The sequence below is a fragment of the Ambystoma mexicanum genome, chromosome 7q, assembly GCF_040938575.1.
Source record: "Ambystoma mexicanum isolate Mex_15411 chromosome 7q, UKY_AmexF1_1, whole genome shotgun sequence".
Classification (NCBI taxonomy): Eukaryota; Metazoa; Chordata; class Amphibia; order Caudata; family Ambystomatidae; genus Ambystoma; species Ambystoma mexicanum.
The window spans coordinates 428,955,383-428,978,206 of NC_090941.1; positions in this window are offsets into that span (position 1 = coordinate 428,955,383).

Below are 22,824 nucleotides of genomic sequence, written 5' to 3' on the forward strand. Positions count from 1 at the left end.
CATAGGAAGTACCATGCCATACACTTTTAGTTTGTCTGTGAATTTGATATGCAGTACGAGCTGCATTTCTTTTTTCAACATTATTTTGTTGAATTAACTACAGCTTGCAAGGGTTGGCATTAAGGGCATGCATTTTAGATTTTGTTGAGTTAATTTATCCATGACATCAGAAGCAGATGTGTTTCGTCCATATAGCTCATGGATTAATCTACTATTTAAGATGGAGTTTGCATCTTTAGTAAGCAAACCATTTCTAATGCTGTTTAAAATGTTAGCATAGGTGAGGTCCGCAGACAAACACATGTTTTAGGTTAGTTCTCTGTAGTGAAAATGTTGCCAGATATTTACATTTCCAATGCTGCTGAGCATATTGCTGCATTGTTTGTGTCCTAATGTTTTGAAAATAGGTTAACCTTTTACTGGTGTTAACTGTAAGAGGTCTCCGAAAACAATTACAGGTTTTCCTCCAAACAGATTTTTGTAGTTGGTTTTTAAGACTTATTGCATTCTGAGATGTATTAAAGCCAACAAGATGTTAGAAACCGTGCATACTTCATCTATCAGGAACACTTTCATTTTTTTCAGAATACTGCATACTTCTGTATCTGTAGTAGCTTCTGCTTATAATTTGTAATATTCTAATTTGTTTTTGTGTTCTCTGGGGAGGAGCAGTAGTCAGTGTTAAGTTACACCTCCTATGTTGTAGGCAGCTAAACCTGTAGGGTCTGTTACTACTGCTGAAAGGTTGTTGTTTGTTAAGTTTTGTAGACATTAGCTGAATATTTTAATTATAAATATTTTACCAGAACCAGATTCACCACTTACATACAGGAGCAGAGGTTTATAATTTTTACAGCTACAGGTTTTAGTTTCATGTTTAAAATCATGTTCAATTTGTCAGATTGTTTATATTGCTACATGCTATTTTCTACCCCAGTCATGGCTATTTCTGCTTCATTTAAAATGAGTGGTTTGTGGCTTCCGGTAAGGGAAGATTGGCTGTCCCCAGGAGCCTCTTTATCTAGTGGGGCTTTAATTTCTCTCTCTTGTTGGCGTTCACTGTCCATGAGCTTTGAATGCAGCCTCAAATGAGTCATAGTCACCTAATAATTATTTTCCTTTTCTCCAAGGTTTAAAAAGTTGGAGAAGGGTCATGTAATACAGTTATCTATGTTGTGGACATTTAAATGATAACTCTGTATGATTAATTAGATAGGATTTCATGAGTTTCACTAGGCTTATTTCACAAGGTGTGTCTGATGCCCTTATTCACAGAGCATTTTCCAATGGGCTTTTGTCATTATTAAACGCTTCATGAGCTGAATATTTGGCAGTTGTCTCATTTGGTATGACATTGTATTTGTAGGTATGGTTTTGGGCAATGTCATGCAGACACATGTTTTCTACAGCAGTACTTCTGTTTGGCTAGTCTGTGTCAATTAAATCATTTTCTTTTTACATGTCCTACTGTTTGGGACCATTTGTGGCTCTGTTTTCTATGTCTTGGTAGGATTTTAGTACTCCTTTTCAGGGTGAAGCTGTGCCAAGTTTCATCCAGACAATATGTTCAGATTTGCCATAACACGCTGCACCTGTTAAACGGTCTGCAGCTTCATAGCACCCGCATCCTCTAAGGGAAAGAATCGTTATACCAAATTTGTAACATTTTTGTGATAGTGTTTTGTCAGATGATATGTCATCCCAGAGGTCTTTTAGCTCTGTTTCTTCAGCTTTGGTGACATAGGTTGTGACATATCTTGCACATGCAGTGAAATTGTCTGCAATGTTTTGGGTGTCTATGTTTGAATTCCACAAGAGGGCAATGATTGCATTGTAATCATTGATGTACTTAGATGATTCATCCCTTTTAAAGTTGTATGTATTTTTAGGGGATTTGCCTTTTATGTTGTCTCTAACAGAAGACATCAAGCTATTCGCCTATCCTTTTGGGCAAACTCGTCTATGGAAGCCAAAGTGCCATTTGCTATAGTATTTGCCTTTGTTTTATATCTATTTGGCAGTATTTTCTACACTTAAGTTTTGTGGAAGTGTACGAATTGTGTATGTAGCTCACCATCTGTGCTTACTGAAGGGATGTTGCAGATAATGTATGTTTGAATAAACTGTAAAACAGTGCATCACTCTCATGGCCAAATTTAGGAGCTTCTTTTATCCACAAAAGCATGTCGATGTGTTTTGCTACTCTGGATTGATATCTGTTTATCCAAAAGAAGTGTTGCAATTCTCTGAGCTGAGGGTTCATTTTATTGTAGATAAAGTGCAGCATGCCAGTTAAGCGATGGTAAAAGTACCATGATACATTTACAGGGTCAAGACAACAGAGTTCTCCTGGTGTTATTATAGCTATTACATATTTATTTTCATTTGCAGTGTCTAAGAAGTCGTGCAAGTAATCCCATGCATACTCTGCCCAACTGTAATTAACAAACCATGTGTGTGGGGTGATGTCCCTCAGCATACAACGTACATTAGCGTGACATAAGAACCAGTATACCACACATGTTTGCCAAGAGATATGTGATACTTAACTGCAAAACTTCATCTTTGTCTTTTATTTTTTTAAGTGTTTGGTTAGTGGACACGTTTAAAAAGTTAGAGCCTGTATTTAATGTGTGTGCAACTAGTTCTCTTTCGGAAAGGAGGTGGGAAATGTATTTGACATTTGTCTGACATTTGTCTGAATCTGGGGTCTTAAGAATACATTCTTAAAGAGTGATATTCTGATGTACTAATTTGTATGGTCCTTTCATCATATCTTCCTCCTTTTCCTGTGGAAAAGAGTAGAGTAAAAGAACGTGCTTTCACACTTTTTTCCCATGTGAAGTCTTTGGAGTGTAGTGGGTGAATTGTATGCTGGTCTAAAATTTTGGCTGCAGTAACAGGATCTATGCGTTCAAATTAGCCAGTTGCTGGTAAATACTGTATTATTTTGGTGGTTTGTTTAATATTTAAAGTTTTCCTCTATGTTTACATCTATGTAGTATTCATTGTTTTCATCTAGCTATTATAGGGTTTGTCTAACTTTGTTCAATACAAGTAGATGTTGACACATTTTGTTGTTTTTTGTTGGTACACCATTTGTACACCATAACTATTACAATCAAAGATTGATCTATTGGTCACTGAGCGTTTAAAAATGTTTATTTTTAGGAGCATTTTCATGAAAGTAAAAAAATGCATATGTGCAACTTTTTTGTAAAATAAAATAAAAGCATATGGAAAAGATGTATAGCACTTGGTGTGTGTATGCTTAATACGTTGGCAGTACATGCATACTTGCAAACATAATCCATTCCAATCTGTAGGTGCTTATGTAGTCCTTGTTTTTAAGTTTTGCATTCTTGGACTTGTAATTCCACTTTTCCCATTATAAAGACTCTAGGCCCTCACCACAACCACTGCAACATTAGACAACCATGCAGGAAAACATTTTGACTGTGGCACGTGGGTTGCATAGGAAGCATGTTTTCAATTGTTTGTGTATTGGTTGCCAGTAATGTGATAGTATTTATAGGACAGTGGACATGGTGTGTGGTTGTTGTTTTGTTGGACTGTGTTCACAATGTTGGTACCTAAGACTCTAGGCATTTTGGGTTGTAGTTAGTGGTCAGGTGTTTGCTTGCATGGGTGTGTTATGTTGCAGTGTTTGTGACTCCAATCATTGAATACTTACTATTTGCTTTGTTGTGGCTGCATGCAGTTTTTTCATGGTATGGAAAATTGGAGTAGACAGAGTTTTTTCATTCTCTGTGATAAAAGAAAAGATCACATGTTAGTGTAGGTAGTTTGTAATTAGTTATTGCATTGCATAGATGACATTTCTATATTTTGTCAAACCTTATAGTTAGTACTTTACGAGCACTATGCTTCAAACCAGTGTATTGTGCAATTTTCTCAGTTCCTGGGTTTGTTCGTAAAATCATTGGGTCTGAGGGAAACAAATCCATGCAGGATGAAAAAAAATGTTCTATGGTATGGTACAATATTTTTCGGTGGTTGATTTCAGTAGGAAGAATTGAATAGGTGTATGGTTTTTGGTTTGGAAGCGGTGGTACTATTGTTGCAATTAGATACCGGTTGGCATATTCTAATTGTTGATTTTTTGTTGCATTTTAGCAGTATTCATTTATCTGTTTGGTTGTTGCAGAATTTTGGGGTAGTTAGATACCTGTTGATGTATTCTAACTGTTGATTGTTTGTTGCATTTTAGCAGTATTCATTTATCTCTTTGGTTGTTGCAGAATTTTGGGCAAGTTAGATAACTGTTGGTGTATTCTAACGGTTGATAATTTTGAAGTTGTTGAGGGTATTTTTATAGGTAATAAGTATTGCAGGGTTTCCCTAGAAAAATGTATATTGCAGTTTTCTGGTTGTAGTTAAATACCGGTTGGCGTATTCTAACTGTTTATAGTTTTACACTGTTCGATAGCTGTTGTCTTATTCTATTAGTTTATGGATTTAAAGGTTATTGAGGACATTTTGTAGATGTCTATACTCATATTAGTGAATACATTTTGGTTTTAAGAATATTAAGTAAGCGTTTACAAGATTTGCTGGTAATCTTTGTTTTAGAGTAATGGAAGTATCATTACATTTGAACCATCCACATTTCTAATGTATGTATGCAGCGTAGTGACCTGCATTGGTTGTGGCTCCTGCATGGTTTGTTGTGAAGGTTTTCTTACCAAGTGATACTTGTCCATGTGTGAATCAGGTCAGCTTGCAGTTCTTTTTGGTACCATCTGCATTGTAACGCAAAAGCATTAATATTACGTATTCACTATGTGTCTGTATTTGTAAGGTGGAACGATTATCAGAATTGCAAGTAGTACATAATCTGCCATGGTTTGCATTTTGAACAAGTTGCTGAAATGGAATGCATTCACGATTAGGTATGGATACACAGACAACGCGTTCATTAGGGACTTGTTCCTGTGCCACATGGCTGCAGAGAGTGCGTGTATGTTTCCACAAGTATGAAATCTGGAAGATTTCAATTATAGGTATGTTTTCCTTTTCCAGTACTTGTAGTAAGTACATTAGAAATTTGTGTGGATCTTCTTGTCTGTTTATAGTGAATGTGACCATTCTAGCACAATAGTCCAATTACTGCCTTATTCCAGAAACACTGAAAATGTTGTCAGGATTGTTGGTTGCATTTCTGTGAAGGACTGACATTTGTAAACATAATTGGTCTGTCCCATTTAAGTAAATGTTTTCAACAATTGGTGGCTATTGGAATAGAATATTGATTGCTACATTTGCATAGCAATTTACACCAGTTGTATTGGAAAATGTGTTATTTGTTGGAAGTGTGCATTGTTTCTTTGAAGAGGTAGTTGGTTTTGTTTGTGCAGTAGATCCTTCTTCAGCTGTGGCCATTGATGAAATATTAGCTGCTTTTAATTTCTTTGGAGGTATTGTTGTGAGATCCTGTATAATTTGAGTCTGAACTAGTTTTCTTTTATACAAACTTTTGCTTTTTGAGGAACAGGATAGGTTTTGATATGGGGTGTGTAGAATGCACGTAGTCTATTGTATTATACGATGCAAAGAATATCAGCCCTTACTTAACTTGCATCAAAGCTGACTAGAAATAGTCCTTCTAGTGTATGTAGGCGTGGCAGTGCTATATAGCTCATGCCTTTTTTAAACATTGTGCTGCCAATATCTATTAATGCTTGATCTAGCGTAAGACCTTCTGATATATGAATGGTGACTGCGTATGCTAGAGATATGCTAGAGATAGAGAAAATTGTGCTCTGCGTACATACATGTCATTGAAAAGAAGGAATCGGGCTGCTGAGCATCCTATCCTTTTATCTTCTGACAGTTTGTCAAAGTGAATATTGACAAACTGAATGTTGTTGTCACGTGGATATGTTTGAAAGCCAACAACTGTTCCAAGTGCTCCATTAACTAGTCTTTGCTCCACGTCAAGGTCACGTTTGATCATTACTCTACAGTTCAAAGATAATTTTAATATTTTCTCTGAACCAGCTGTGTTATAGATAGAGTTTTCTAAGGTATTAAGTCATACTGTGTCTTGTTCACACATGGGTAGTGTCACACCGTGCACGTCCAGTTTGTCTGTAGAGTACATTTGAACTATTGGTTGCATTTCTTTTTTCAACATTGTTTCATTGAATTGTGCACAGCTTGCAAGAGTTGGCTTCAAGGACATACAGTTTACATTTGTGTGTGCTAATTGTAGCACATGAGTTATGCCCGTAGAGTGCATGGATGTGCCTGGTATTTAATATAGATTGTGCTTCTTTAGATAGTACACCAACTCTAATTTTTTTTTAATGTTGGCATGGGTGAGGCCTGCAGACTGACGCATGTTTTCAGTTAATTCTTTGTATTGGAAATGTTGCCAAGGATTGACATTTCCTATGCTGCCATGAGGTTTATGACATAGTCTGTGCTCCAAGGTCTTAATAATAGGTTCACCTTTAACTGTTGTTAATGGAAGAAGATCTCTGAAAACAATAATGTGTTTTGCTCCAAAGAGTTCTTCGTAGTCTGTTTTGAGGACCTCTTGTAATCTGAGGTGAATCAAAGCCAACATTGGGTTGGAGACCATGCTCACCTCATCTATTAGCAGCATTTTCATTTGTTTCAAAACTCTGCGTAGTTCCATTGCTGCTTCTGCAGCAAGTTTGTAGTAGTCTAATTTGTTTTGATGTTATACTAGGAGTAGAAATTTGTGTAAAGTGACATTGCCTATGTTGTAGGCGGCTAAATCTGTGGGGGCCATTAAAACAGCTGACAGTTTGTTGTTTGTCAATTGTTGGAGGAACTTGCTGATGATTTGTATTAAGAATGTTTTCCCTGAACCAGCTTGACCACTCACATATAGTAGTATAGGTGTGTAGTGTTGACAGGTAGAAGTTGTAATTTTGTGCTGCATACCATGTTCAATTTGTTTTGTTATTTCTAGGAAAATGCTACACTGTTCATTGTTTCATTGTGATTTAAGTATAGCAAAGTCTTCTGTAGACCCTTCATACTGGCACATGGTGTTTTATACTTCAGTCATGGCTAATTCAGCTTCATTTGCAATGAGTGGCTGTCCAAGTGGTTCTTGGCTTCCTGTTAGAGAGAGAAGGTTGACTGTTGTCAGGAGTGTCTATATTTAGTTGTGCCTGGAGTAGCTCTTCTTGTTGGTGTTCATTGTCTAACATTGTTTTGTACTGTGTAAAGTTTACATCTGTTATGGTGCTTTCATTTGCTTTGCATGCATCTTCATAGGAGATATAGGTATCTAATAAATCTTCTTCTTTTCTCCATTGGTAAAATAGTTGTAGCAGGGCCTTGTAATACAGTTCTTTTTGTTGAGGAGTATTTAATGACAATTGCATATGATTAATTAGGCTGTGTTTGATAAGTGTCAGTAGGCTGCCTTCAATATTTTCGACTCTGTATCTACCGTTCTTCTCATCTGGTTTAATATTATTTGTATATGTGAGGTTTTGGGCTATGTGGGATAGATACATGGTTTCCAAAGCGGTACTCCTGTTTGTGTAGTATGTGTTCAGTAAGTTATTTTTCAAAATGTCTTGGCTGTTGGGATAATTTTTGGCTATTGTTTCTATGTCTTCATATGATTTGAGAACTCCTTTTTTTCTGGATTTAGCAGGACCAAGGCTTAGCCATACTATGTTTTCAGACTTTCCATACAAGACAATACCGATTAAACAGTCTACGGCTTCGTAGCAGCCACATTCTCATATGGGTGTCCATTTTTATGACAAAGCTGTACAATTTCTGTGACTGTGTTTTGTCAGATGATATGCCGTCCCAGGGGTTTTTGAACTCTGTTTTTTCTAAATTTGTCTTGTTTTTGTTTGCTATCCGTAGGAAATTGTGCAAATCTTCCCATGCATACTCTGTACAACTTAATGTAACAAACCTAGTGGGTGGGCCAAGGTTACTGATCATACAGCGTACTTCTGCTTTGGCTTGCCACATTTGGTACATTTCCAGTACATCATCTATGGTGTCTTTAGAGTGCAACTGGCGAATTGTATAATGGTCCAAAAATATTGGACTCTGTCGTAGGGTCTAGAAGTTGAAATTGGACTAATGAGTCTTGAATTATTTCTGTGGTTTCCATCAGGTTTTTTTCAATGTCTATTTCTTTGTAGTATTCATTGTTGTCTTTTAGATATCTCAAGGCTTATCTAACTTTATGTAAGTCCACTATTTGCTGCCAAATAGTTTTTTCTTTTGTAGGTAGGCCATTTACTAGGATAATCAAAGATTGATCTATTGGACGTTGCACTCCCAGAGTGTGTACATTTCCTTTGAGATTTAATGGCCAATTAACTACTTTGCCACAAATGCCTTTCAGTAATTCAGAGGGAGGTAGTTTTGCTGTTTTTGGTTGAAGTTGTATTATTGCTTGAAATGGGTGCACTGTTTGAATGATAATGCTCTCATACAAGTTAAGTTGATGCAATGGTTTTGGTAGTGGGGATATGTCTAAGTTATTAGTGATAGCACGTAAAGGTATTTGGTTGTTGTCAAGTTTTGCAGTGCAGTATCTGCAAAGTATTGAGGGGTTAATAATTTTGTATTTGTTTTCTGATACAATATAGAAAGCTCATTGGAACCACTTGGAATCTTCACTGTCTTCTATTTTGTAGATCATGTCTACTGTTTTTGTGCTATTTTTATCAAAAGTCCTGCGGCAACACACACACACACACACACACACATGGTTTGGTACTTCAGCAGATGTGCTTTTAAACTTTAGCATTTCTTTTTTGTATGTGTGTAGTAGAAGGTTTCCATCTCTAAAGTTGATGCTACTCTGTTCTAACAATATTGAATTTTGTAAGAGGGTTTCACTTCCAAAATGTTTTCTCTGGATGAGCTCTATTTCTTCAAGTAGTTCTTTGCTTGTACCATGTAGAAGAATGTTATTTAAATTAGCCAGTGCTAAAGCAGGACTTTTGGCATAGTACAGTTTATGAACAAGATTTCTTACAGTTGAATGGTGTGTTCTTATCATTTTAATATGGTGGAATGTGCTTTTGCAAATAGGTCCAGAAATGCAGGCTAGTGAATGCCCTTGTAGACCTGTGTATTTTCGCACTGGACAGGAGTCCATAGTTTGTATTAGTTTTATTGAAATAGAGAGTTGATACTAAGTGTGCTAGAGATATTTGTGTGAGCAGCATTTCTTGTTCCATGATCAAATTATTAACCTTTTCATACCTTCGTCCAATGCTATGTATGGCAATTGGGTTTGTTTGCTTTTGTTTGTATGTTTCTTTATTGAAAATTGTTTTTGTGCTGGTGGTGTGACTCCACTCACCTGCACAGATGTTTGCAAAGCTATCTTTGCTGATATTCTGTATGTTGAGAAGTCCATGTTGTACTTTAGTACTTAGTTTTGTTAGTGGTTTTATTCTGTTTAATACTAATATCAATAATTTCCTTTTGAGACGGATTGCACTGTCTATGAGAGCTTCCAGGATTGGTTTTCTGCAGTAAGTTTTAAGGGTTGAGCATGATTTCTCTCCTGTTTTTATAAGGTTCTGAAAGACTCTGTGGCGGAATATGTTTTGTAAAATAATTTGGTGGTAGCTGTAGTCTTTTTATTAAATTCCTTTTTAGTTTTACATTTTGAAAGAGGAGTCAAAGTTTCTTTACTGTAAACTGCTTTAGTTTTGCTTAGTGACTGTATTAGCTGTTTTGTTTGAATTTTTTGTATACATTCTGCTAGAGGTGGATGCCTATTTTGTACACTTTTATTTTAATTTGCTCTATTTCTGTGTTGCTTTCTACGGATTTGCTTTTTGGTAGGCATTCTTTGGTGTCTGTTGGAGAAAAAAGAAAGTGTGCGTTGGGGCGTTGTGCCATGTATGTATGCATTGTGCATGACTGTCTGAGTATGATGGTAAGTATGTATGTAGAGGTTTGTGATAGTGGAATGGGCTGTTACTTCAGGTTGTGAAGGCTATTCTTGTAATTGTGTGTTACGATGCTGGTGATAGATGACAATACAAAGTGTGAACCTGCTGAGGTGAGTAATACTGAATCTAATGCTGTAGGGTTGACACACTTGTTTTTTCTACAATACTAGAATGCTACAGTGTTTCAGTAACAGTTTGAACATTATGACAGTATTGCACTTACTTTGTTGGATGCAAAGAGTAGGTTTCTTATGGGTTCTGTCTAGTACTTTAGACACTACTGGTTTTCAGGAGTATAGTCTTCACTGCAATTGTGAAAGAAGGAAGTTAGTACATATGCGTGTTAATTTCACAGTTGTTTCACTTGAAGAATAGATTAGTTACATTTGCAAAATAAATTCTTTCTAGGATGAGGTACTGTGTGTGTTAAATTGCATAGCTTTGTATGTGAATGGGGATTTTGGAACATCAGTATCATTGCTAAGGGGGTTAGTTGAGTATTTATAGGTGTGTCCTAGGAGGTGATCTTTTGAAAGTATGTGATGCTGTCGCACTGTTTAGTGTGGTAATAGATTAGTGGAAGTTGTAGTTGGGCGAGAAAAAAGCTTGGAAACATGTGCAGATTGAAAAGGAGAATGTTTTTGTGTGTGTGATTCCATTAATGTTTTTGTGCATATATGTTTCCTACATTAGTGCTGGAAACCTTTCAGTTCTTTGACTTTGTTATCCTTATTCCTATTAGCACTGTTCTGAATGTAGACTTGTATTTGTTTGGTTTTGCAAGTATGGCAAGTGTCAGGCATTCTCTTTAAATACATGCATTTTATGTGTAGATAGATACAAGCTGGTCTCCTGTTTTGTGTGCATTCTAGGAATGTATAATAGTGTGTTAAGGGTTAAGTGGTTGTGAAAATGACAGAATGAAATAAGAGAATTCTAGGTTGGACATTACAATGAGTAATATGGGTAAATAAAAATTTAGAAAAGCAGACATATTTGCAAGTGAAGTTAATTATAGGATATGGGAGAAATTAGAGTATGTTTTTTTTGAAGATATGCAAGTTCAATGGCAGGTACCCTGTTCACATGCTCTATTATAAAAGAGTTGCACATTTAATGTAAACAAAATATTCATACCTGTAGTTTGTATTGATGTATGTAGTTGTAGTTGAATATTGAAGGAGACATCTTGAAGAGTTTTACAGTACTTTTAGCTGTAGGCGCTTTGCAATCACAGGACACTAGTACTCAGAGTGATGAACAGTTAATCTAAAATGTGCTGAATTGTGATGACAGAGTTGGATGTTTTTTATTTTTTTTGTGATTGGTGGATGTTTGTGTGACTGCTTATGTGAATCCAATGAGAGAGTGTTGCAGACAGTAATGTGGAAAGTGAAAAAGGGCTACCCGTGTGCTGTGGGGTTTGCGGACAACACGACTATTCGCAGACAGGGCTTGCCACATCCTGGGTTTATCACCATATCTAGCATGGAAAGGGGACTGTGGGGATTAGCCAATCAGGTGTTGAAGTTGTTCTTTGCAGGAAGAGAGGCTGTGTGTGTAGTGAAGATGGCAAAGGTGAAGAAAGTGAAGGTTTTGTAGTTGGAGATCTGTTTACAAATGTTTTAGAGAGGTATGCGATGTCTAAACATATGGCTGCCAGTTTTGGTTTTGAGGGAGTCGAGGTTTTATGGTCAACTGTGCCTGGTTCCAATATGCAGGCAGTGGTTGGAGTTTGTAAGAGTTTCTCCATATGGAATTGTCCAGATGTAGTGGTAGTTTATTGGGGTGCTGTCCATTTGGGATACATCTGTGCTCCTAGTTTGTTGAATGCTCTTGAAAACTTGGTTCACACAGTGATGGTGGTTCTTCCAAATGCCAAGGTGATTTTTTCTGTTGCGGTGGTAGTATAGGACAATTGTAATTTTTTTTGTCCCCAGAAAAATAGTTCAAGGTGTTTGGTTAACAAAGTGATGTCTTTTTTCTTGTTTTGAGCTGGGATGTTGTCTTGTTATAATGACAATAATGTTTTTGTTAATGGTGCCTATTTCAAAGCAGATGGCATTTCTTTATCCATATTGGGAAAAGCTATGTTATTTCAAAATATAAGGAATGCATTAAAGAGGATAACATGAATACACCAGGAAGAAAATAAGTGAGGAAACAAAAATAACAAAATGAAAGGTGTTTTCTTAGAAGCACTTTCAAAAAAGCTGAAAAAAGCTATTTTTTCAGAGCCACCATCAATGGGGAAGTGGATTAAACTATTTACATTTTCATTCCCCTCTCATATTTCATGATTTGTCAGCGGACACCATTTGCTGTGGATCGCACGTGTTACATACAAGGCGATGGAGTCTGAGAGGCATGCAAATGAGAATGTGCACGCCAAGGCATTGGTCAATAAGGTTTACTCGGTGTGATGTGTAAGGATAGACTTTGGCAGAAAGTCTGTTTCCTGAGAGTAGAGCAGATAGCTATAGCTGTGTCTTTCAGAAGGCAGAAGGCAGTCTTTCAGAAGGCAGATTGTCTGGATTTTGGGTGGCTCATGGATAAATTGGTTGGAGGTGCATGTAGATTGCTGGAGAGTGGCTGTACTTCTTGGATTCCCTCATATGATTGTGCACTGGCATGGAGTGCACGGAATGAAGTGGTTAGATGTGGTTCCTCTTTGTGCCACTTTGATGACACACTGTCATCCAAACATTAACATTATTATTATTCATTGTGGAGGGAACAGTTTAGGACATGTCTCTGGAATCTCCTTGCAATTTGCAATGAAGGAAGGACTTCAGAAAAGTCATGGACATATTTCCAAACTATTGAGTAATTTTCTTCTCATATTGCACAGAGACAAATGTGGCTGCGTTCTTCTTCAACTTGTCCACAAATGGAGAAAGTGAGGCGCAATCTCAACAAGGCTCTTTGTGCTTTTTTGAGAGATGTTGGTATGTCCTCTTTTCCCAATGAAAATAGTATGTTTCGTAGCACACACATTTTTCGCAGAATCAGTTTTTTCTGCGAAATATACAAAATGCATTGCGACCCTTTTTGGAAGTATAGCAATCCTTTTTCCAGTAGGTGTTGACCACTTGAACTTTTTGAAACACAAACAAATACCACAAAAAGGCTCTTTTCAGAGCCACCACTTCCTCCCGGAGAAGAGTGCAATGGTTTTGATAGTGCAGTACTCCAAAAATGTTAATGTCTGCGGACTGTCTGTGGACTTCTAAAAATGCACAGTGCCCTGCAGCATTTCATTGGCACTTCTATTTGTAAACTGTGAAAGGTGGCCCTTGAAAAGACCCTTTTTTAGTTTTATGTTTTGTATTTTTTTGGTGTTTCTTAACAAGACACACAAGGAAAGGAAGGGAAGGTAGGGTAAAGAAGGGAGACCAACCACGGGGATAAGAAAGGGCAGGTGGAGAGAGGAAGATGTTTGATGGACCTTATTCAGGTAGGTGGCAGACATTCTCATGCTTCCTGACTGTAGGCTCGAAAGCACTTTGAATTGTCTCCCCGCTGCAGAGTACAGCGTCACAGCACATAAACAATACAGTGACCCTTGAAAAGGTAAGGGTCTACTGCGTCATGTATGGCCTGAGAGGCTGTTTCAGGGATGCGCTGCCCAACAGGAGTGTTTCTTGTGGTGGCAGGAGCAGAAATGGAGGATGTTGTAGAGTAACTCAACCTACTACTTTGATCGAAGGGGACAACCCTCCGAATAGGTGCCCTGTGGAATGACCTTAGCTGTTGCCACATGGAAGTGGTCCCGTAACTATACAAACCAGGTTTGCCACGACTGAGCACAGTGTTTCACTTAGTGCAGTGCACGTTGTGTGCATGTGCCTTGGATACCCCTCCAACATTGGCAAAGAGCCTCCACAGCCAAGACTCACAGTGGCTGGCAGTTGTAGGGACTTCCACTACCTCATTCTCTTCATTCTCTTCATCACTCTCTTCATCTCCACTCCTGTTTCCCTCTCCAGGCCCTTGAGAAGGTGATGGTGGTGGTGGAGGGGCTGGGGGCAGTGCTGAAGCCGAGGCAGCTGCAGAGGAGGAAACCATGATTGTCATCTGGGATGTAGCACAGCAGGCAGACGAATATTGTTCTCCAAATGTGGCAAAGCAGACACAGCACACACAGCACAGCAGGCAGAGGTCAACAGCCAATGCAATGTAGACAGCACAGCAGGCAGAGGTCAGCAATCAATGCAATATAGCACACCAACATTGAGCAATGCTCTCTCTGGTAGCCAAAAATAGAATACAGCCACCTCCTCCATTAACACACATGTTATGAAATTCCTAGAATGCACACAGAACTGGAAACCAGCTTGTATCTTACCAAATCATTGCAAGTACATACATTGCATTCATTTGAACAGAGTGCCTGCCATTTACCTTCCACAATCTACTAAATAATCATACTGTCATTTGTCCCATCACCTAACATCAAGTGGCACTTAGTTACAAAGCTGTGAGCTTACAAACTTTTCTTTTAATGCCCACTTGCATAATTGTTTCAAACTTCATTTTTCCATTTGATCACCACTTTCAAACCATATTGGAATAATTTTTAAAGCAAGTTGAAGTGGCAGGTCCTATGTAAAACGTCTAGAATGCACACAGAGAAAGGAAATTGCATGTATGTTGGCAAACCATGGCAAGTACATACTTTGCACAATTAACAGATCGTACCACTGTTACAAACACAAACAAATACATGTGTACATTGAGAACGTGCCATTTGAAATGTGGATGAATAAATCAAAGAACTGAAAGGTTTCCTCCACACATGTGGCAAGCCTCTATGTGCTGAAAAATGAAGGGAATTCCACACACTGAAACATGCTCTTTTCCAATCTGTACATCTTTCCAAGCCTTTTTCCCGCCCTGCTACAACTTCCACTTATCCATTTCCACACTAAATAGTGCAACAGCAACACATATACTTCCAAAAGTGCACCTCATAAAACACACTTATAAACACTCCACTAACCCCCTTAGCAATGATACTGATGCTCCAATGTCCCCATTCATATACAAAGCTCTGCAATTTAACACATACACTACCTCATCCTGGCAAGAAATCCTCCTGCAAATTTAACTAATCTATTCTTCAAGTGCAATTACTGTGCCATTAACACACATATGTACTAACTTCCTTCTTTTGCAATTGCAGTGAAGGCCACACTCCTCAAAGCCAGTGGTGTCTCCAGTACAAAACAGAACCCATAAGAAACCTACCCTTCGTATCCAACAAAGTGCATTACTGTTGTAATGTTCTGCCTGTTACTCAGACAGTGCAGTGTTCTTGTATTGTAGGACACACAATATTGTCAACCTAACAGCATTTGATTCACTATTACTGATTGCATCTTGGCAGGTGCAAACGTTGTATTGTCATCTGATCACAAGTATAGTAACACACAGATATGAGTACAGCCTTCCCAACCTGAAGAAACAGCCCATTTCAAAATCTCACACCTCCCAACCCACACTTTCTTTTTTTCTCCAACGGACACCAAAGAATGCCTTCCAAAAAGCAACTCCGTAGAAAGCAACACAGAAATAGAGCAGATCAAACTAAAAGCATAGAAAATAGACATCCGCCTCTAGCAAAATTTGTATAAAAAGTTCAAACAAAACAGCTAATACAATCACTAAGCCAAACTGAAGCAGCTTGCATAAAAGAAACTCTCACACTGCTTTCAAAATAAAAAACTAAAAAGAAATGTATTAAGAAGACTGCAACTACCACTAATGCTAATACTGCACCTATAAATCTTGATGTAGCCATAAGTAAGTATACCAAAAAAAATATTTTACAATAAATGTTCCACCACAGAGTCCTTCAGAACCTTATAAAAACAGGGGACAAATCACACTCATCCCTTAAAACCTACCGCAGAAAACTAATCCTGGAAGCTCTCACCGACAGTGCAATCCTTCTCAAAAGGAAATGATTTATATTAGTTTTAAACAGAATCAAACCACTAACAAAATGAATAACAAAACTACAACAAGGACTTTGCAACAGACGGAATATCGACAAAGGTAGCTTTGCAAACATCTGTGCAGGTGAGTGGAGTCACACCACAAGCACAGAGCCATAGGTCAATGAAGACGCGTACAAGCAAAAGGAAACAAACCCAATTGTCATGCATAGCAGTGGATGAAGTCATGAAAAGGTTAACAATACCATTATGGAACAAGAAATGCTGCTCACAAAAATATCCCCAGCAAACTTAGCATCAACTCTCCATTCCACCAAATCAATACATCCAGTTTAAAAATGGTTGTGCACATCAATGTGTAACTTGCGCAAAATATCTTTCACATCTTTACGCCAGTTCCTCAATCAGTAGATGAAAAGCAAAGACACATAAAAAATGTAAATATTACAAACTATAGATTCTTGTCCAGTCCGCAAATACACTTGACAACGAGGACATTCATCCTGCATTTCTGGACCTACTCGCAAAAACACCTTCCACCATATCAAAATGTTAGCAAAGCTGTACAAAATCTCATTCATAAACTGTACTATACTAAAAGTCCTGCATTAGCACTGGGACATTTAAATAATATTTTTCTACATGGTGCAGCCAAAAAATTACTTGAAGAAATAGAGCACATCCAAAGCAAATATTTTGGAAGTGAAACCCACTTACAACATCCAGTACCTTTAGAACAGAGTAGCAACAACCTTGCAGATTTCAACCCACTATTAAACACATAAAAAAGAAATACTAAAGTTTAAAAGCACATCTGCTGAAGTACCAAACCATGTGTGTGTGTTGCCGCAGCCTTTTTTTTTTTATAAAAAGAGCTCAAAAACTGTAGACATAATGTACAAAATAGAAGACAATGAGGAATCCCATTGGTTCCAATTAGCTCTCTATCTTATATAAGAATACAAATACGAAATTACTAACCTCTCAATACTTTGCAGATACTGCACTGCAAAACTTGACAACAACCAAACACCTTCACAGGCTATAACTAATGACTCTTAACTTGTATGAGAGCATTATAATCCAAACAGTGCACCCATTTCAAGCAATAATTCGCCTTCAACCAAAAACAGCAACACTGCCTCCCTCCGAATTACTGAAAGGCATTTGTGGCAAAGTAGTTTATTTGCCATTAGATCTCACATAAAATGTAGACACTCTGGGAGTGTAATGGTCAATACATCAATCTTTGATTATCCTAGTGAATTGCGTACCTACAAAAGACAAAAGAAAATATAAGCAACTAGTGGACTTACATAAAGATAGAGAAGCCCTGCAATATCTAAAAGACAACAATGAATACTACAAAGACTCATCAGGAACTGGCCAATTTCAACTTCTAGATCCTACTACAGCATCCAATATTTTAGACCACTATACAATTCACCCACTTCACTCCAAAGACACCAGCTACCACTGGAAATATACCAAATGCAGCAAGCCAAAGGATCTCCAATCAGCATGTGGGATAAAAGTGTAGAAGCACAAGCCTTTTCTCTACTTTTTCCTACTGAAAAAGGAGGGAGGTACGATGAAAGACCCATACAAATAACAGCATCAGAATACCACTTTTTACTAGTGTAGTCTGAAGACCCAAGATTCAGGCAAAACATTGAATACATATTCCACCTTCTCTTTGAAAGTAAACCAGCAACTTTATGTTATGGGGTGGCACACACATTGATAACAGGTTCCAATTTTCAAAATATGTCTGCTATGCAGTTACTTTACAAGGTGGAAGAAAAAGACGATTTTTTACAGTGAAGTATTGCAAATCTTTTAGCAAAACATGTGTGGTATGAAAGAATACTGGTTCCGATGTCACGCAGATATACGCTGTATGATATACAACCATGGCACACCCACATGGTTTGTTGTGCAGAATATGCATGGGAAGACGTGCACGATTTCCTACACATAGCAAACAAAAACAAAGCAAATATAGACATAAAAACATCAGGAGAACTCTGCTCTCTTGATCCTGTAAATGTATCAAGGTACTTCCAGCATCGCTTTATTGCCATGATGCACTTCATTTGTAATAAAACAGTTCCTCCCCTCAGAGAAAAGAATATCAAGCCAGAGGAGCACCACATATCCACATGCTTTTGTGGATTAAAGATGCTCCTAAATTTGGTCAGGACAGTGATGCCACTGTTTTGCCGTTCATCCACAAATATGTCACTTGCGAAAACCCTTCACAAACTACACATAGCGACCTACATGCACACATTTTGCAATTTCAAAGTCACAAGTGTGGCAAGTATTGTCGGCGCAAACATAAAAACAAAGGGAAATACTACACCAAATGCTGATTTAATTTCCCTAGACCAGTTCAGCAACAGGGCAAGTGAACAGCTTCATATCTTCGGTTAGACACAGTGTCAAAGGAAAATCACCTAAGAAAACATACTGCATAAAAAGAACAGAAGGATCAAAGTACATCATTGATTACAATACAATCATTGCCCTGCTATGGAATGCAAATACAGATGTGCAGTACATTGCAAACAATTTCACTGCAGATGCAGGATATGTCACAGCCTACTTAACCAAAGCAGAGAAAACAGAGCTGAAAGACCTCCGGGATGACATATCATCTGACAAAACACTGTCACAGAAATTGTACAGCTTCGGCATGAAAATGCTCTCCCATAGAGAATGTGGCTGCTATGAAGCTGCAGACTGTTTAATCAGCACCGCCTTGTATGGGGAATCTAAACATATAGTATGGCTAAGCCTTGTACCTGCTGCATCCAGAAATAGAGTTCTCAAATCATACCAAGAAATAGAAACAATAGCCAAAAACAATCCCAACAGCCAGGACATTTTGCAAAACAACTTATTGGACACTTGCTAAACAAACAGGCATACTGCTTTGGAAACCATATGTCTATAACACATAGCCCAAAACTTCACATACAAAAATAATATAAAACCAGATGAGAACAAAATAAATACATAGTCAAAAGGTTTTCAGGGCAGCCTGGTTAAACTTACCACATATAGCCTCATCAACCATAACAAACTATCATTAAAAACTCCTCAACATAAAGAATGGTATCACATGGCCCTACTGCAACTTGTTAAACCATGGAGAAAAGAACAAGATGTATTAGATACCCATGTCTCCTATGAAGAAGCTTTCAAGGCAAATTAAAGCACTATAACAGATATACATTTTACACAGTACAAAACCATGTTAGACAATAAACACCAACTCCAGGTACAACTAAATATAGGCACTCGTGACAGCAGTCAACCTTCTCTAACAGGAAGCCAAGAACCACTTGGACAGCCCCTCATAGCAAATGAGGCAGAATTAGCCATGACTGAAGTAGAAAACACCATGTGTCAGTATGAACAATCTACAGAAAACTTTGCTATACCCAAATCACAATTAAACAATGGACATGGTAGCATTTTCCTAGAAGTAAACAAATTGAACATGGCGTGCAGTACCTGTCAAGACTACAAACCTATACTGCTGTATGTAAGTGGTCAAGCTGGTTCAGGCAAAACCTTCTTAATTAAAATCATCAGCAAGTTAACAACAAACTGTCAGTTGCTGTAACTGCCCCCACAGGTTTAGCTGCTTACAACATAGGTGGTGTCACTTTACACTGATTTCTACTCCTTCCAGTAGAACACCAAAACAAATTAGACTATTACAAACTTTCAGCAGACCCTGTTATGGAACTATGCAGAGTTTTGAAACAAATGAAAATGTTCCTAATAGATGAGGTTAGCATGGTCTACAACCTAATGTAGGCTTTGATTCACCTCAGATTGCAAGAGATTCTCAAAACGGAGTACGAAGAAGTCTTTGGAGGAAAACACATTATTGTTTTTGGAGATCTTCTTCAATTAACACCAGTGAAATTTTAACCTATTTTTAAAACCTTGGGATAGAAACTGTGCCATAAAACTCTTGGCAGCATCTTTGGCAAAATGTATATTACAAAGAACTAACTGAAAACATGCATCAGTCTGCAGACCTCACCTACGCCAACATTTTGAAAAGTATTCGGGTCGGTGAAAGAAGCACAATCTATATTAAAAACCAGACGCATCATGAGCTCTACGGCCACAAAACATGTGCTACTGATGTCATGGAATAATTAGCACACCCAAATGTAAACTGTATGTCCTTGATGCCAACTCTTATAAGCTTTGCACAATTCAATGAAATAATGCTGAAAAAGAAATGCAACCAATAGTTCAAATTTACTCCACAGACAAACTGGACGTGCAGAGAATGCCACTATCTATGTGTCAACAAGTCACAGCACAACTAAATACCTTAGGAAACTCTATCTCTAACACAGCTGGTTTAGAGAAAATGTTAACATTGGGCCTCATTACGACCCAGGCGTTAACCATGGCACTTTTAGCGCCACGGTTGATGCCGGATTCCGCCATGGTGAATGGCGGAATTACCGCCCCGTTCCAAGGTTGGCGGGGCGGTAATTCCCCATTCACCATTGGCCCTTCCCCATTCCCATTCTTGCCCCCATAGGGCTCAATGGGAATGGGGGAGGCGGTAATTAGGTCACCCCAAATTGTGGTACCGTAATTATCTTCAAGGTCCCTTTGCGGGTCCCTTCCTTAACGGCTGGTAAAACCAGCCATTATGGTAGGGACCCGCAAAGGGACCTCGTAATTGGGCGGTAAGGGATTACCGGCACCAGTGCCCTTACCGGTACCGGTAATCCCTTACCGCCCGGGTCCTAATGAGGCCCATTGTCTTGAAACCGTAGAGAGATGCTAAACCGTAACCTTGATGTGGGGCCAGGATGAATTAATGGAGCACTTGGTACAGTTGTTGGCTTCTAAACATACCCACATGACAACAACATTCAGTTTGTCAATATTCACTTTGACAAACTTTCAGAAGTAAAAAGGATAGGACACTCAACAGCCTGATTCCTTCTTTTCAAACACATGCAGATAACTATTTTCTCCATCTCTAGCATGCACAGTCACCATTCATAAATCACAAGGTCTTACCCTAGACCAAACATTGATTGACATTGGCAGCACAGTGTTAAAAGAAGTCATGAGTTACATAGCACTGTCACACCTACGTACATTTGAAGGACTTTTTCTAGTCAATTTTGATGCATGTAAAGTAAACGCTGATGTTCCTTGAATTGTAGAGTACAATAGACTACGTGCACTCTACACAACCCATCTCAAAATATACCCTGTTCCTCAAAAAGGAAAACATTGTAAGAGAAAACTAGTGCAGACTCAATTTATACATGATCTCACAACAGTACCTCCAAATAAATTAAAAGCAGCTGGTAATTCATCAATTACCACAACCAAAGAAGGATATACTGGAAAAATAAAATGCATACCGAACTGCACAAACATAGCCAACTACCTCTTCAAAGAAAGTACTTGCACTTCCATCAACTGACTCAGACACAGAACTGTCTGGTCCATTCAAATTGCCCAATACAACTTGTGTAAATGTCTATGCAAATGCAGCAATCATTATTTTATTCCAATTGCCACCAATTGTTGAAAACATATACTTAAAAGGCAGAGAACAATTGTGTTTGCAAATGTTAGTCCTTCACAGAAATGCAACAAACAATCCTGACATCACTTACAGTGTTTCTGGAATATGGCAGGAACTGGACTAATGTGCAGGAATGGTGAGAATCAATATAAACACACAAGACGATCCACAAGAATTTCTAATGTACGTAATACAAGTACTGGAAAACAAAAACATACCTAGAAATGAAATCTTCAAGATTTCATACATGTGGAAATACAAATGCACTCTCTGCAGCCATGTAATGCAAATATGAGCCCCTAACAAGTGCTTTGTGTATGTATCCATACCCAAATGTGAATCCATCCATTTCAGCAGCTCGTACAAAATTCAAACCATGACATATTATGTACTACTTGTAATTCTGATAATCACTCCAACTTACAGATAGTACTATTACAAATACATAATAGTAATGCTTTTGTGTTACAATGCAGATGGTACCAAAAACAACTGTGAGCCGACTGGATTCACACATGGACAAGTATCACTTGGCAAGAAATCCTTCACAACAGTAGGCATAATCTACCACGCAGGAGCCACAACCAATGCAGGTCACTATACTGCATACATTACAAAGAAATGTGTATGGTTTGAATTTAATGATACTTATATTACTATGAAACAGAGATTACCAGCAAATCTTGCAAACGCTTACTTAATATTCTTAAAACCATAATGTATTCACTAATCTGAGTATGAGCGTCTACAAAATGTCCTCATTAACCTTTAAATCCACAAACTGGTAGATTAATGCAACAGCTATCTAACAGTGAAAATGTACATCCAACAACAAGAGAAAACATGCTTCAAAACATACCCTGCAGAAGTGAAAAATTGTAAACAGTATACACCAACAGGTATCTAACTGCAACCAAAATACTGAAATATACATGTTTCTGAGGAAACCCTGCAACACGTATTACGTATAAACATACCCTCAACAACTTTGAGACTATCAAAAGTTAGAATACGCCAACAGGTATCTAACTGCCCCAAAACTCTGCAACATTACTGTGTAATACCTCTGGCCTACGGCCTCTGGCCATGCACTCAAGACTCTAGGCCCTGGCCACAACCACCGCAGCATAACACAGCCATGAAAGCAAACACATGCCCACTTACCACAAACCAAAAACATAACACAACCACCTCAAGCCCTATCCACTTCACTTGACATACTAAGGCAGTACTTGAAGCCAAAGTACAAACTCTTCAATGCATGCCCTCTCCACCCAATACTCTACTAACTACCCAAAAGCAATACATCGTAACATAGTAAAACACC